Here is a 15,694-nt window from a genome sequence, read left to right as displayed (position 1 = left end):
TACAAGACGCCTAATAGATGAAAAGAATAAAATTAACTATAAGATTTTAGTACAACAAAATAGCGGGTGGAAATCAAATTTCAAAGTCAAGGGCTCATGAGAACACCAGTATTGACACGAAGATGCTTAAGAAAACCAGAGATCGAGAGATGGCCTAAACTTTCCTTCCCTTCACATGGTCCTCCATGTCGGCTACTATTCGAATGGTGCTGCCATCCTATCTCCCGACTCCTGAAAAGGACTTGCCACGTTGGAACTAAACTGCCCGGCCGAGGATTCGAGAGCAAGGAAAGAGGACCGGAGTGTGGAGCTATGATTCTTGACTCCACACTTCTTCACTCGCGACAGACGCAAGTAATAACGTACACTGAAGGGGCCCATATATAGCGCCGGTTATAGACTATTTCGCCAAACGGCGCACACCTCCCTTCGCTCTGGTCCTGCGACCCATTTACTTTTCTTCTTTTCTATTAAACAGAAATAACCTTCAAAAAATGGGTGTGTGACGTGGTTCGAACTCCACACCTCTTGTTTTTAGTTCAAACTGCGGTAACCAAGTGGCACAACTTACCCGTTGTGCCTATTTTTCTTCTTCAAATGTAATGCTAAAAAACACATTGGTTTTCCTGTTTGGTTTTCTTTTTTTCTGGTTTTGTTTGGCCGGTTATTTCTGTTTATTTTTTCACTTTATTTTTCATTTTCTCTTCCCTTTTCTAAAATTCACGAAGTTATTTTATAATCATGAGCTTTTCTTAAATTCGTGAATATTTGAATAAATTCGCCAATTTTTATGTAAATCCATGAATTTTTCAGAAAACCCGCGAACTTCTGCAATTTTAGGATTTTTTTACAAAATCAATGTTTTTTTAATCCATGATCTTTTTTTCAAAAATTACTACAAACTTCCTTTTGAATTCGTGAACCTTTTTTCTCAAACTTATTGTAAAATTCGTGAAACTTTTTATTTAGCTAACTTTTTTCAAATCCATGAAATTTCTAGAATTCATAAACTTTCCCCCTTTTTTAGAGGTCAATGGTTGACTGGTAACCATTAATCAGTCAACCGTGGCCGACCGAACCATGGTGCGCCCTGGAGCGAGCGACCACGTCGCCATGATGTTGGGCCGGCCCAGAGAATGCGGGTGCGTGGGTGCCTGCTAGCTAGCGTTTTTTTATTAGACGAAATAACTAATTGAGTAGTACTCTTTCTAAAGATCACTCTCACCTCCCTAGTTTATGAGAAGTGGCGTGCTGCATGTGCGCCACTTGTTGCAACCTGGGAGTTTTCTGTTTTTTCGTTGATCTGTTTATTCAAAACGTCTTATCTCTTAAATCGTGCGTCCAAATCTCGAACCGTTTTCACCGTTGGATTCCTCGTGTCGATATCTTCAAAACTAAATCCCATGCTGATAGATTTTGACGAAATTTCTTTTATGAAAAAACCAAATAAAAAAACAAACCGGAAGCATGTTTCTCCCTTTCCGGAAGTCGTTCCCGAGAGACACGGCCGTGCCTCTCACGGAAGAAAAACCGTGTCTCTTGCGGAAGGAAAAAAAATACTTTTTTTCGTTTTCGAGAGGCACGGCCATGCCTCTCGTGGAAGGAAAAATGTGCCTCTAGCGAAAAAAGAAAGAATGAGAAAACACCTTTGTTTCGTTTCCGAGAGGCACGACCGTGCCTCTCATGGAAGCAAAATTGTGCCTCTCCCGGAAGCAAAACCGTGTCTCTCACGAAAAAAAGAGAAACACGTTTTTTTCTGTTTCTGAGATGCACAACAGAAGCAAAACCGTGCCTCTCACGGAAAAAAAGTGAAAATGTGTTTTTTTCCGTTTCCGAGAGACACGACTGTGCCCCTCACTGAAGCAAAACCATGCTTCTTGTGGAAGCAAAAAAAAGAAAAAAACACTTTTTTTACGCAATTTTTTTGTCGAAAAGCTAAGAAAGACCAGTGAAAAACTAAAAAGTAAAAAAACAAGAAAACTATCTAAAAGGCCAAAAACGCGTGCGGAAACATAAATAAAAACGAAATCTAAAGGAAGCGCCCAGGACGCGACACATGGCGGCGGTGACGTGCTCTCATCCCACCGCAAATGATCATTGCGAGGGTCTCGAAGGAGCACTCGTCAACTAGTTTGCTCTCTTTAATAGGAGGTCTCCTGGTTACAGGTCATTGTCCAAACTGGTGCACACCCCTCCTCCACTTGGGCCAGCCCATTATACTTTTCTTTCCTTCTTTCAACTGCACGGTCCTAAGCGAGTTTCATTTTTTGGATGTGACCAACAAGTTTTATCAAGCTTCTAGAAACTCCCAGCTGATTTTTGAAAGCTTCTAGATGCTTATAACCTTTTTTCCTAGACAGGTTATTCAACTTCTTTTTTTTCCTTTTTTGTTTTATTTTCTTTTTCAAAATGCGTGAACCTTTTTCAAATTCAAAATTTTCTTCAAATTAATATTTTTTTAAACATGTGAACTTTTCTGCAAATTCATGATTTTGTCCGTATCCTCGACTTTTTTTCCGAAGCTGTGAATTTTTTTTCAAATTCATGATTTTTCCCCCCAAATCGGTGAACTTTTCTCAAATCAGAGATTTTTTAAAGGAAATTCATGAACATTTTTAAATTTCGTGGTCATTGTTTTTCAAAATTGATCAACCTTTTCAAACTGGTGTCTTTCAAATCCGTGAACTTTCTTCAATTTGGCAAAAATATTATTTTCCTTTTAAATGATTTTCTTAAGAATTCAACGGTTAACGGGTGACTGCTCAACCACAACCACCAACCGGGAAAACCAGAGACTCTTTGAACGAGCGATCACCTCCTTTGTTGGGTCGACCCATGAGGGTGACACGTGAGCACCGACTACTCTTCTTGGTGCAGCCTGTTTGGTAAACACTTGAGCATGAGAATGGGAGTTTGCATCAGGGTGTTTATGGAGGGATTAGTCATGGGAAGTTGATTTTACTCTCATTCCCTTGTTTGGTATATGGTGGGAATTAGCACGGGATAAAACTCTGCTCACCAATTAACAGGGTACCCTTGGAAAAAAATAGATGGGAATTGACTTCCTTAACTCCCATTTCCCTTCTCACTTAAACTCTCATTCTCTCTAATCAAACAGTAGACTTTTAATCTTCTCACCCCTCAACTCCCATTCTCCATCTCTAATTCCCCCAAACCAAATGCGTTGTTGGTGTTGGACTGCTGGGGAGGCGCTGTCGTTGTACTATCTTAGTACGATCAGTGATCTAATGGTGTCATGCACTTTGTCGCAAAAGTATGAATGTGGTCTGATTTGAAGTGTGGGACCGAAATCATAGGAAAACTATCGTACGTACACATAGCATAGTTAAAAGAACACAAATTCAAACAGGGCAGAGCTCTCATGCGATCGGGTGGTCTAATATCACCACTCCTTGACTACTAAACACTACTAGAAAAAGAGCTGTTAATGGCGCACCTGTTTTTGCTATTAATGACGTATTACAGGTGCACCACTATTAACACGCCACTAGTAATAAATAGTAATGGCGCACATCTGATGCGCCATTAGTATGCCAGATAATAGTGACGCACCACACAGTATGCCATTACTATGTCCACCAGTGCGTCATTATTATGCCTCCTAGGGGGCATATTTACCGTGTGCTCTGGGTTTGGCGCACTTTTAGATATGCGTCACTGGTGTGTTTATTTCAGTGCGCCACTAAAGTGCAATATGGTGCGCCACTACTATGAATATTAGGATTTTTTTTTTCTTTTCTGATATTTGCACAGGTTACAAAATACATTACTGCACAGAATATAAACAACACAACATATAAACAGCAGATTTATCGAATACAATAGAAGATCAGTCTCTGAATACAATTCATCATATTAGTCTCTGAATTCAAAATACCGAACAAAGTTAGAACATTACAAGTCTCGAGACCGCGAGTAGCGAGTTTGTCGTCACATTACAAAGTCGATATCGATCATCTAAACTACCATCACATAGAAGAGAGCTGCAGTCACGATGAGCATCATCGTGATGAAACTGGTCTTCATCCGGTTCCTCCTCCGCTCCCTCCTCTCTCCCGCTAGATAGTGCGCGCATCTAGCTTCCGCCTCCACCCTAGTGGTGTACCCTTTGTAACTGTTACCGCTGAAACAGTGAACCTGTCTCCGACACTCCTCCCAGTCGTCGTAGACTCCAGGAACCTTACCCTTGTACACGACATATGACGGCATCTCTAGGGTACACCACAGACAATACATAAGCAATATATAAGTATGCAACAAAAGGATTGGAAGAGAAAAACAACACATTAATAGCACGATTCATGGTCCTACTAATAAATAGCATCGATTACATATAAGTTGAACGACTGTCCAAACTAAAGAGACATACAAGTTCATTAAAGTTTAATTACAACATGAGCTAATCGATATTCCAGAACTACATAGCATCAATACTTTTGACTCGACTCAGACCGAAGCGTGGATGAAGCCGCCGTCTATCGTGATGGTCATGAATGTGCGGTCGTTGTCGGCCTGCATTTGTAGCGTTGTATCTATTTCACTGTTGGACGGTTGATATCTGAGGTAGAACTGCCCCGAGGTGCGAAGGACATCTTGATGGATGATTTCCGCAAACTCCGACTAGATGCGAAAGAATTCTTGTCTGATGTCCGCGTCCTGGATTGCCGACAAGCGTGTGGCCCAATCTTTGAGATTAGTTGGTAGCAGAAGGTGATTACGGTCCTGTACGATCACCCGCATGTGATGGAGGGCGTAGTAGGCATCCTTTTGACCGCCAGGCGGCTGCTTGACACAGGGGAACGTCGTTACGTGGGTGAACACGTGCTTGCCGTACCTACAAATTTGCCTCTTGAAGGTGCCTCCAGATTTGGCGTAGCCGGGGAGAGCATCATCAAGAACTTTCTTGATATTTGTGTAGTCTTTCTTCGACTGACGGTCCGAGTCGAAATACGTGGCCATGGAATATTTCGGGATTAAGAGGATGAGTGTGCAATGTGTGTCACTGCACAAAACACAGAATGCTAGAAAAAAAGAACGATCGAAATCTAAGAAATCATATGTTACGGGGCGGTGAGGGATGACTTACTCGGGAAAGTAAGGCACGAGGAAGTTATCATTATCTGCGTTTGCCAGAATGACGCCTTCGAGGTATGAACTCGCGACTTGCCGGTCCCCAGCGCTGCCCAAGATCTTGGCACACATGTAGAAGGGGTCGACTATCACGATGTCTGGGGTCTTGTCTCTAATGATCCGCATCTCCATACTAAGCGAAAATAGCCGAATGAAGGCGTAGTGTAGCGGATGAAGGCTAAACATAGTGAAGATGTCATCAAAGCGCAGGACGATCATACCCCCGATGCTGCTATCGACAAATCCCTTGCCCTCTGGCACCTTGGCCACGAAAACCGGGTATGCCACATCATTCTCGGAGAGACGCCGCTTCTCCAAAGAAACAACACTATCATGCAGACTCCGCATAGCACCTGTTGCAGCATTGAGCAGATTAGTCGGTAGCATCGGCCTACCCGCCACATGCACCCTCCTCGAGATATCCTTAGGTGAAGGTGGCCCGTCCTGAGCACGGATCGTACTCGGTGTCGTCTGGCTTGCACCCTTGTTAGTTTTTCTTTTCCATCCCTTCTACTTCTTCTGCTATAATGGGATCGAGTTCTGCTCAGAGACCACCTTCTTGAGTGTGTTGGGGCTGATAATATTTCACACCTCGGCTATCTGAGGCTCAGTGAAGGCGGCAGCTGGAGGTGTTTCCTGAGAACTGAATACCAGACGACGCCTGTTGCAATTGGGTTTCTCCGCAGTACCAGCTAGATCGCGATCGTCTTTTGTAGGGTTGGGTTCTTGAGAAGGAGGCCCCAAGAATTCGTCACCATACCCATGTTCGTTGAAGTACTTATCGACATTGGTAAATGTACCATCGTCGTCGTCAGGATCCTGTGCCATATGCATGTCCGGATCAGCTGACGGTAGTAGCGTTGCAGCGGTCTTGCCATTTGAAAACATGTAGGGCGTCAGGGATGCCCAGTCAAAGGCAAAGAGATGAAGTCATCGGCCGAGGCTTAGTTACCGTGATGGCGTCGAGCTCGACTAATGTCGAGGCACCGCTAACGGCGGGCATGCAAGTGACGGAGGGGCCGCTTGCTGCCAAGGTGCCAGCCTGCGTATTCTTCCCACACCCGGGTGCATTAAGCTCCAATGCCGGCGCCGGCACCGGAGACACCAATGCCGCCTCCGCCGGAGACACCAATGGCACCGGCACATTGTGCGAGTTGCTACCCGTGAAGCTGGGAATCGGGGACGGCCCTGTTGGCCGCTGATGTCTACTACACAACCTTCTTCTTGTAGACATTGTTGGGCCTCCAAGTGCAGAGGTTTGTAGGACAGTAGCAAATTTCCCTCAAGTGGATGACCTAAGGTTTATCAATCCGTGGGAGGCGTAAGATAAAGATGGTCTCTCTCAAACAACCCTGCAACCAAATAGCAAAGAGTCTCTTGTGTCCCCAACACACCCAATACATGGTAAATTGTATAGGTGCACTAGTTCGGCGAAGAGATGGTGATACACGTGCAATATAGATGGTAGCTAAAGGTATTTGTAATTTGAAATTATAAAAATAGAAAGGTAGCAAGCGATAAAAGTGAGCGTAAATGGTATTGCAATGGTAGGAAACAAGGCCTAAGGTTCATACTTTCACTAGTGCAAATTCTCTCAACAATAATAACATAATTGGATCACATAACAATCCCTCAACATGCAACAAAGAGTCACTCCAAAGCCACTAATAGCGGAGAACAAACGAAGAGATTATGGTAGGGTACAAAACCACCTCAAAGTTATCCTTTTTGATCTATCTATTCAAGAGTCCGTAGTAAAATAACATGAAGCTATTCTTTTCGTTCAATCTATCATAGAGTTCATACTAGAATAACACCTTAAGACACAAATCAACCAAAACCCTAATGTCACCTAGATACTCCATTGTCACCTCAAGTATCCGTGGGCATGATTATACGATATGCATCACACAATCTCAGATTCATCTATTCAACCAACACAAAGTACTTCAAAGAGTGCCCCAAAGTTTCTACTGGAGAGTCAAGACGAAAACGTGTGCCAACCCCTATGCATAGGTTCATGGGCGGAACCCGCGAGTTGATCACCAAAACATACATCAAGTGGATCACGTGGATATCCCATTGTCACCACAGATATCACGGCAAGACATACATCAAGTGTTCTCAAATCCTTAAAGACTTCCGATAAGATAACTTCAAAGGGAAAACTCAATCCATTACAAGAGAATAGAGGGGGAGAAACATCATAAGATCCAACTATAATAGCAAAGCTCGCGATACATCAAGATCGTGCCATAGAGAGAACACGAGAAAGAGAGAGATATCAAACACATAGCTACTGGTACATACCCTCAGCCCCGAGGGTGAACTACTCCCTCCTCGTCATGGACAGCGTCGGGATGATGAAGATGATGGCCACCGGTGAGGGATCGCCCCTCCGGTAGGGTGCCGGAACAGGGTCCCGATTGACTTTTGGTGGCTACAGAGGCTTGCGGCGGCGGAACTCCCGATCTATCTTCGTTATCGATGTTTTTAGGGTATATGAGATTATATAGGTGAAAGAAGTCGGTCGGGGGGTGCTCGAGGGGCCCAGGAGACAGGGGCGTGCCCTATAGGGGGGGCACGCCCTATAGGGGGGGGGGCGCCCTCCTATATCCTGGCCTCCTCGAGGCTCTTCTGACGTGAACTCCAAGTCTCCCGGATCATATTCTTCCCAAAAATCACACTCCTGAAGGTTTCATTCCATTTGGACTCCATTTGATATTCCTTTCCTTCGAAACACTGAAATAGGCCAGAAAACAGCAATATGGGCTGGGCCTCCGGTTAGTAGGTTAGTCCCAAAAGTAATATAAAAGTGTATAATAAAGCCCGTAATCGTCCAAAACAGATAATAAAATAGCATGATTGCTTCATAAATTATAGATACGTTGGAGACGTATCAACATCCCCAAGCTTAATTCCAGCTCGTCCTCGAGTAGGTAAATGATAAAAAAAAGAATTTATGAAGTGTGAATGCTAGCAGGTGTATACGTTTAATCAATGATAATTTCAATCACCTTTTCTAGCATGTTTATATGTCATAACAGTAGTTCATCTCATAACACTTTTCATGATCAAGTAACAAGCTATTCACATGTTAAAGCATAGACCATAAACTTTCTTGAAAACTAGCAAACTTCAATTTCAGTCATCAAACAATTTCAATTCATCTTATTTTCAGGTAGGGCCCATGTCAGAGCTTTGATTTAGCAAACTCCACATACTCAACTATCATATTGTCTTCTACAATTGCTAACACTCACACAATACTTGTGGTTATGGAGTTTTAATCGGACACTGAGAAAGATAGGGGCTTATAATTTCGCCTCCTCGCATATTCACCTTTGGGTGATGTCAACAATAATAGTTCATGCTAATTTACATCCAATTGGATATATATATCAGGATCACCCCAACACAAAGTCTTGCCAAAGTATAAAATGAAAAAGGGAAAGGTGAAGATCACCTTGACTCTTGCATAAAGTAAAAGACATAAAGTAAAAGATAGGCCCTTCATAGAGGGAAGCAGGGATTTGCAGAGGTGCCAGAGCTCGATTTTGAAATAGAGATAAATAATTTTGAGAGGTATGATCTCATTGTCAACATAACAACCAAGAGTTCCCAATATCTTCCATACTACATACATTATAGGCGGTTCCCAAACAGAATGGTAAAGATTTTACTCCCCCTCCACCAACAATCACACTCCACGGTCATCCGAAACAACGGGGTATTGTCCATACCAACAACAGTCCTGGGGGAGTTTTGTTTGTAATTATTTTTGATTTGATTTTGATCTTTTTGATCATGGGACTGGGCATCCCGGTTACCAGCCATTTTTCTCGTGAATGATGAGCGGAGTCCACTCATGTTGAGAATAATCCACCTAGCATGGAAGATACTGACAGCCCCTAGTCGCTACATGAGCGATTCGGGCATACAAAATAGATTATTGTTTGAAGGTTTAGAGTTTGGCACATACAAATTTACTTGGAACGGCAGGTAAATACCGTGTATAGGTAGGTATGGGGGACACTCATGGCAAAAACTTGGTTCAAGGAATTTGGATGCACAAGCAGTATTCCCGCTTACTACAGATATTTAGGCTAGCATGAGGGGGAAAGGCAAGCTCAACATGTTTGAATGATCCATGACAATATACTTTAACTGAGATGTGAGAAAACATAACCCATTACGTTGTCTTCCTTGTCCAACATCAACTCTTTAGCATGTCATACTTAATGAGTGCTCACAATTATAAAAGATGTCCATGATAATATATTTATATGTGAAATCTCTCTTCCTTCAATATTCTTTCATGAATTGTTCAAATGACCAATACAATGCTTGCTAACCTTCAATAAATTTACAACCTCTACTTCTTATATGTGAAGTCATTACTCCCCATGGCATAAGCATACGAAGCATATATAATTTCAGATTTATGACATTCAACTCATTCAACCATTTACTCATAGGATATAAGTGAAGCACAGGAGTAAATGACAAACTACTCTCAAGAAGATATAAGTGAAGATCAACGAGTAGTTAAATAATTATGTAACTATGTGAAGACTCTATCTCATTTAAGAATTTCAGATCTTGGTATTTTATTTAAACAGAAAGCAAAGCAAAACAAAATGACATTGCAAGGATAGCACGACTCATGTGAAGAAGCAAAAACTTAGGTTCAACCGATACTAACCGTTAATTGTTGAAGAAGAAAGGTGGGATGCCTACCGGGGCATCCCCAAGCTTAGATGCTTGAGACTTCTTGAAATATTATATTGGGGTGCCTTGGGCATCCCCAAGCTTGAGCTTTTGTGTCTCCTTAATTCCTTTTATATCTCGGTTTCCTAAATCTCGAAAGCTTCATTCACACCAAACTCAACAAGAACTCGTGAGATAAGTTAGTATAAAATAATGCAAAAACCTTATCATTTTCTACTGTAACAAATTACTAACATTATTATTCAACATTGCATACTAAATGTCTTTGCATATTTAATACTCCTATCCTAAAATAGAATCATTAAACAAGCAAGCATAGGCAAACAATGCAAACATAACAGCAATCTGCCAAAACAGTATAGTCTGTAAAGAATGCAAGATTCATCATACTTACCTGACTCCAAAAATTATAAGAAAAATATTACGCTGTAGAATATTTATAATATATCAATATTCAAAAGGATTCAGCATTATATCACTCTCTGACTTTTCTAGGGAATTTTTGCAACAGCGGTAAACTTTCTGTTTTGAAACAGCAACATATATACTTGCAAAATAAGCATGGTAAAGGCTATCCTTGACATTTTTATTGAAACAATAGATGCAAAACATTATTCTAAATAACAGCAAGAAAATACTAACAAAATAAAATGATGCTACAAGTAAAAAACATATCATGTGTTAAATAAAAATATAGCTCCAAGTAAAGTTACCGATGAACGAAGACGAAAGAGGGGATGCCTTCCGGGGCATCCCCAAGCTTAGGCTCTTGGTTTTCCTTGGATATTACATTGGGGTGCCTTGGGCATACCCAAGCTTAGGCTCTTTCCACTCCTTATTCCATAGTCCATCGAATCTTTACCCAAAACTTGAAAACTTCACAACACGAAGCTCAAAACAAAACTCGTAAGCTCCGTTAGTATAAGAAAATAAATCACCACTTTAAGGTACTGTAATGAACTCAATCTTTATTTATATTGGTCTTAAACCTACTGTATTCCAACTTCTCTATGGTTCATACTCTCCGATACTACTCATAGATTCATCAAAATAAGCAAGCAACAGAATGAAAACAGAATCTGTCAAAAACAAAACAGTCTGTAGTAATCTGTATCAAACGTATACTTCTGAAACTCCAAAAATTCTGAAATAAATTGGTGGACCTGAGGAATTTGTCTATTAATCATATTCAAAAAGAATCAACCTAAAAGCACTCCCCAGTAAAAATGGCAGCTATTCTCGTGAGCGCTAAAGTTTCTGTTTTTTACAGCAAGATCATATAGACTTCACCCAAGTCTTCCCAAAGGCTCTACTTGGCAATTTATTGAAACGAAAGCTATTAAACATGATTACTACATTAGCATAATCATGTGGGCACATAAAAACAGTAAGGGTAAATATTGGGTTGTCTCCCAACAAGCGCTTTTCTTTAATGCCTTTCTAGCTAGGCATGATGATGGCAATGATGCTCACATAAAAGATATGAATTGAAACATAAAGGGAGCATCATGAAGAATATGACTAGCACATTTAAGTCTAAACCACTTCCTATGCATAGGGATTTTGTGAGCAAACAACTTATGGGAACAATAATCAATTAGCATAGGAAGGTAAAACAAGCATAGCTTCAAGATTTTCAGCATATAGAGAGGAAACTTGATATTATTGCAATTCCTACAAGCATATGTTCCTCTCTTATAATAATTTTCAGTAGCATCATTAATGAATTCCACAATATAACCAGCACCTAAAGCAGTCTTTTCATGATCTACAAGCATAGAAATTTTATTACTCTTCACATAAGCAAAATTCTTCTCATTCGGAACGGTGAGAGTATCATAAGAGACTTGAATACTATAAATTGTTTCCACATTAAAAGGGTAATGTTCAGAAAAAGGGTAATCATAATCATGACAAGTTTTATAAATATAATCATCACTACTTTTTATAGCATAAGTTTCATCACAATAATCATCATAAGTAGCAACTTTGTTTTCATCATAATCGATTGAAACCTCTTCCAAGATAGTGGAATCATCACTAAATAAAGTTGACACCCTTCCAAATCCACTTTCATATTCATCACAATAAGATTCAACATCCTCCAAAATAGTGGGATCATTACTTCCTAAAGTTGACACTCTTCCAAACCCACTTTCAATATAATCATCATAAATAGGAGGCATGCTATCATCATAACAACTTTGCATATCAAAACTTGGGAGGCTAAAAATACCATCTTCATTAAACGTAGCATCCCCAAGCTTGGGACAAACATTAGTTTCAGCAAATATATTCTCAAATATTTCATCCTCATAAAACATAGCTTACCCAAGCTTGGGCCTTTTCATATCATAAGCATAATCACTCTCATCATTAATAGTGCGGATAGCACCAATAGTATAGCAATTAACATCATCACAATGAGTAGTAGGAGCAATATATACTCCACAAAAATTAACATGCTTATAGGAGATATTTTCATCATGACTAGAGAAATCATCATTAGTACTATGGATATTCAAGGAGTTCATACTAACAACATTACAATCATGCTCATCATTCAATGATCTAGTGACAAACATTTTATAGATTTCTTCTTCTAGCACTTGAGCACAATTTTCCTTTCCATCATACCCATGAAAGATATTAAAAAGATGAAGCATATGAGACAAACTCAATTCCACTTTTTTGGTTTTCTTTTATATAATAAACTAGTGATAAAACAAGAAACTAAAAGACTCAATTGCAAGATCTAAAGATATACCTTCAAGCACTCACCTCCCCGGCAATGGCGCCAGAAAAGAGCTTGATGTCTACTACACAACCTTCTTCTTGTAGACGTTGTTGGGCCTCCAAGTGCAGAGGTTTGTAGGACAGTAGCAAATTTCCCTCAAGTGGATGACCTAACGTTTATCAATCCGTGGGAGGCGTAGGATGAAGATGGTCTCTCTCAAACAACCCTGCAACCAAATAGCAAAGAGTCTCTTGTGTCCTCAACACACCCAATACAATGGTAAATTGTATAGGTGCACTAGTTTGGCGAAGAGATGGTGATGCAAGTGCAATATGGATGGTAGATAAAGGTATTTGTAATCGGAAATTATAAAAACAGCAAGGTAGCAAGCGAAAAAGTGAGCGTAAATGGTATTGCAATGGTAGGAAACAAGGCCTAAGGTTCATACTTTCACTAGTGCAAATTCTCCCAACAATAATAACATAATTGGATCACATAACAATCCCTCAACATGCAACAAAGAGTCACTCCAAAGCCACTAATAGCGGAGAACAAACGAAGAGATTATGGTAGGGTATGAAACCACCTCAAAGTTATCCTTTTTGACCTATCTATTCAAGAGTCCGTAGTAAAATAACATGAAGCTATTCTTTCTGTTAAATCTATCATAGAGTTCATACTAGAATAACACCTTAAGACACAAATCAACCAAAACCCTAATGTCACCTAGATACTGTTGGGGAACGTTGCAGAAAATTAAAATTTTTCCTACGGTTTCACCAAGATCCATCTATGAGTTCATCTAAGCAACGAGTCATGGGAGAGAGATTGCATCTACATACCACTTTGTAGATCGCGTACAGAAGCGTTCGAGGGAATGGTGATGATGGAGTCGTACTCGCCGTGATTCAGATCACCGATGACCAAGTGCTGAACGGACAGCACCTCCGCGTTCAACACACGTACGGAACGGACGACGTCTCCTCCTTCTTGATCCAGCAAGGGGGAAGGAGAGGTTGAGGAAGAAGGCTCCAACAGCAGCACGACGGCGTGATGATGGTGGAGAGGCAGTACTCCGATAGGGCTTCGCCAAGCGCTCAACGGAGGAGGAGAGGTGTTGGGGAGGGGAGGGGCTGCGCCTTGGATCAGGTGTTCAGCCCTCCCCTCGCCCCTCTATTTATAGGGGAAGGGGGAAGGGGGCCGGCCCCCTCTAGATGAGATCTAGAGGGGGGGCGGTGGCCAGGGAGGGGGGCTTGCCCCCCAAGCAAGGGGGGTGCGCCCCCACTAGGGTACCCCCCCCCCAACCCTAGGTGCATGGGCCCAAGGGGGGGCGCCCAGACCTCCAGGGGCTGGTGCCCTGCCCCACGCGGCCCATGTGGCCCACCAACAGGGGTGGCCCCTCCCGGTGGACCCCCGGAACCCTTCCGGTGGCCCGGTACAATACCGATATGTCCCCGAAACTTTCTGGTGTCCGTATGACAACTTCCCATATATAAATCTTCACCTCCGGACCCTTCCGGAACTCCTCGTGACATCCGGGATCTCATCCGGGACTCCGAACAACATTCGGTAATCAAATACAAGTCTTCCTTATAACCCTAGTGTCACCGAACCTTAAGTGTGTAGACCCTACGGGTTCGGGAGACATGCAGACATGACCGAGACGGTTCTCCGGTCAATAACCAACAGCGGGATCTGGATACCCATGTTGGCTCCCACATGCTCCTCGATGATCTCATCGGATGAACCACGATGTCGAGGATTCAAACAACCTTGTATACTATTCCCTTTATCAGATGGTATGTTACTTGCCCGAGACTCGATCGCCGGTATCCCAATACCTCGTTCAGTCTCGTTACCGGCAAGTAACTTTACTCGTACCATAATGCATGATCCCGTGACCAGACACTTGGTCACTTTGAGCTCATTATGATGATGCACTACCGAGTGGACCCAGTGATACCTCTCCGTAATCCGGAGTGACAAATCCCAGTCTCGATCCGTGTCAACCCAACAGACACTTTCGGAGATACCTGTAGTGCACCTTTATAGTCACCCAGTTACGTTGTGACGTTTGGTACACCCAAAGCACTTCTACGGTATCCGGGAGTTACACGATCTCATGGTCTAAGGAAGAGATACTTGACATTGGAAAAGCTCTAGCAAAACGAACTACACGATCTTGTGCTATGCTTAGGATTGGGTCTTGTCCATCACGTCATTCTCCTAATGACGTGATCCCGTTGTCAATGACATCTAATGTCCATAGTCAGGAAACCATGACTATCTATTGACCAACGAGCTAGTCAACTAGAGGCTTACTAGGGATGTATTGTGGTCTATGTATTCACACGTGTATTACGATTTCTGGATAATACAATTATAGCATGAATAAAAGACAATTATCATGAACAAGGAAATATAATAATAATCCATTTATTATTGCCTCTAGGGCATATTTCCAACAGATACTCCATTGTCACCTCAAGTATCCGTGGGCATGATTATACGATATGCATCACACAATCTCAGATTCATCTATTCAACCAACACAAAGTACTTCAAAGAGTGCCCCAAAGTTTCTACCGGAGAGTCAAGACGAAAACATGTGCCAACCCCTATGCATAGGTTCATGGGCGGAACCCGCAAGTTGATCACCAAAACATACATCAAGTGGATCACGTGAATATCCCATTGTCACCACAGATAAGCACGGCAAGACATACATCAAGTGTTCTCAAATCCTTAAAGACTCAATCCGATAGGATAACTTCAAAGGGAAAACTCAATCCATTACAAGAGAGTAGAGGGGGAGAAACATTATAAGATCCAACTATAATAGCAAAGCTTGTGATACATCAAGATCGTGCCATAGAGAGAACACGAGAGAGAGAGAGAGAGAGAGAGAGAGAGAGAGATCAAACACATAGCTACTGGTACATACCCTCAGCCCCGAGGGTGAACTACTCCCTCCTCGTCATGAAGAGCACCGGGATGATGAAGATGATGGCCACCGGTGAGGGATCCCCCTCCGACAGGGTGCTGGAACAGGGTCCCGATTGACTTTTGGTGGCT

The sequence above is a fragment of the Triticum aestivum genome, chromosome 1B (genome assembly GCF_018294505.1).
Source record: "Triticum aestivum cultivar Chinese Spring chromosome 1B, IWGSC CS RefSeq v2.1, whole genome shotgun sequence".
Classification (NCBI taxonomy): domain Eukaryota; kingdom Viridiplantae; phylum Streptophyta; class Magnoliopsida; order Poales; family Poaceae; genus Triticum; species Triticum aestivum.
This window is presented reverse-complemented; position numbering follows the sequence as displayed.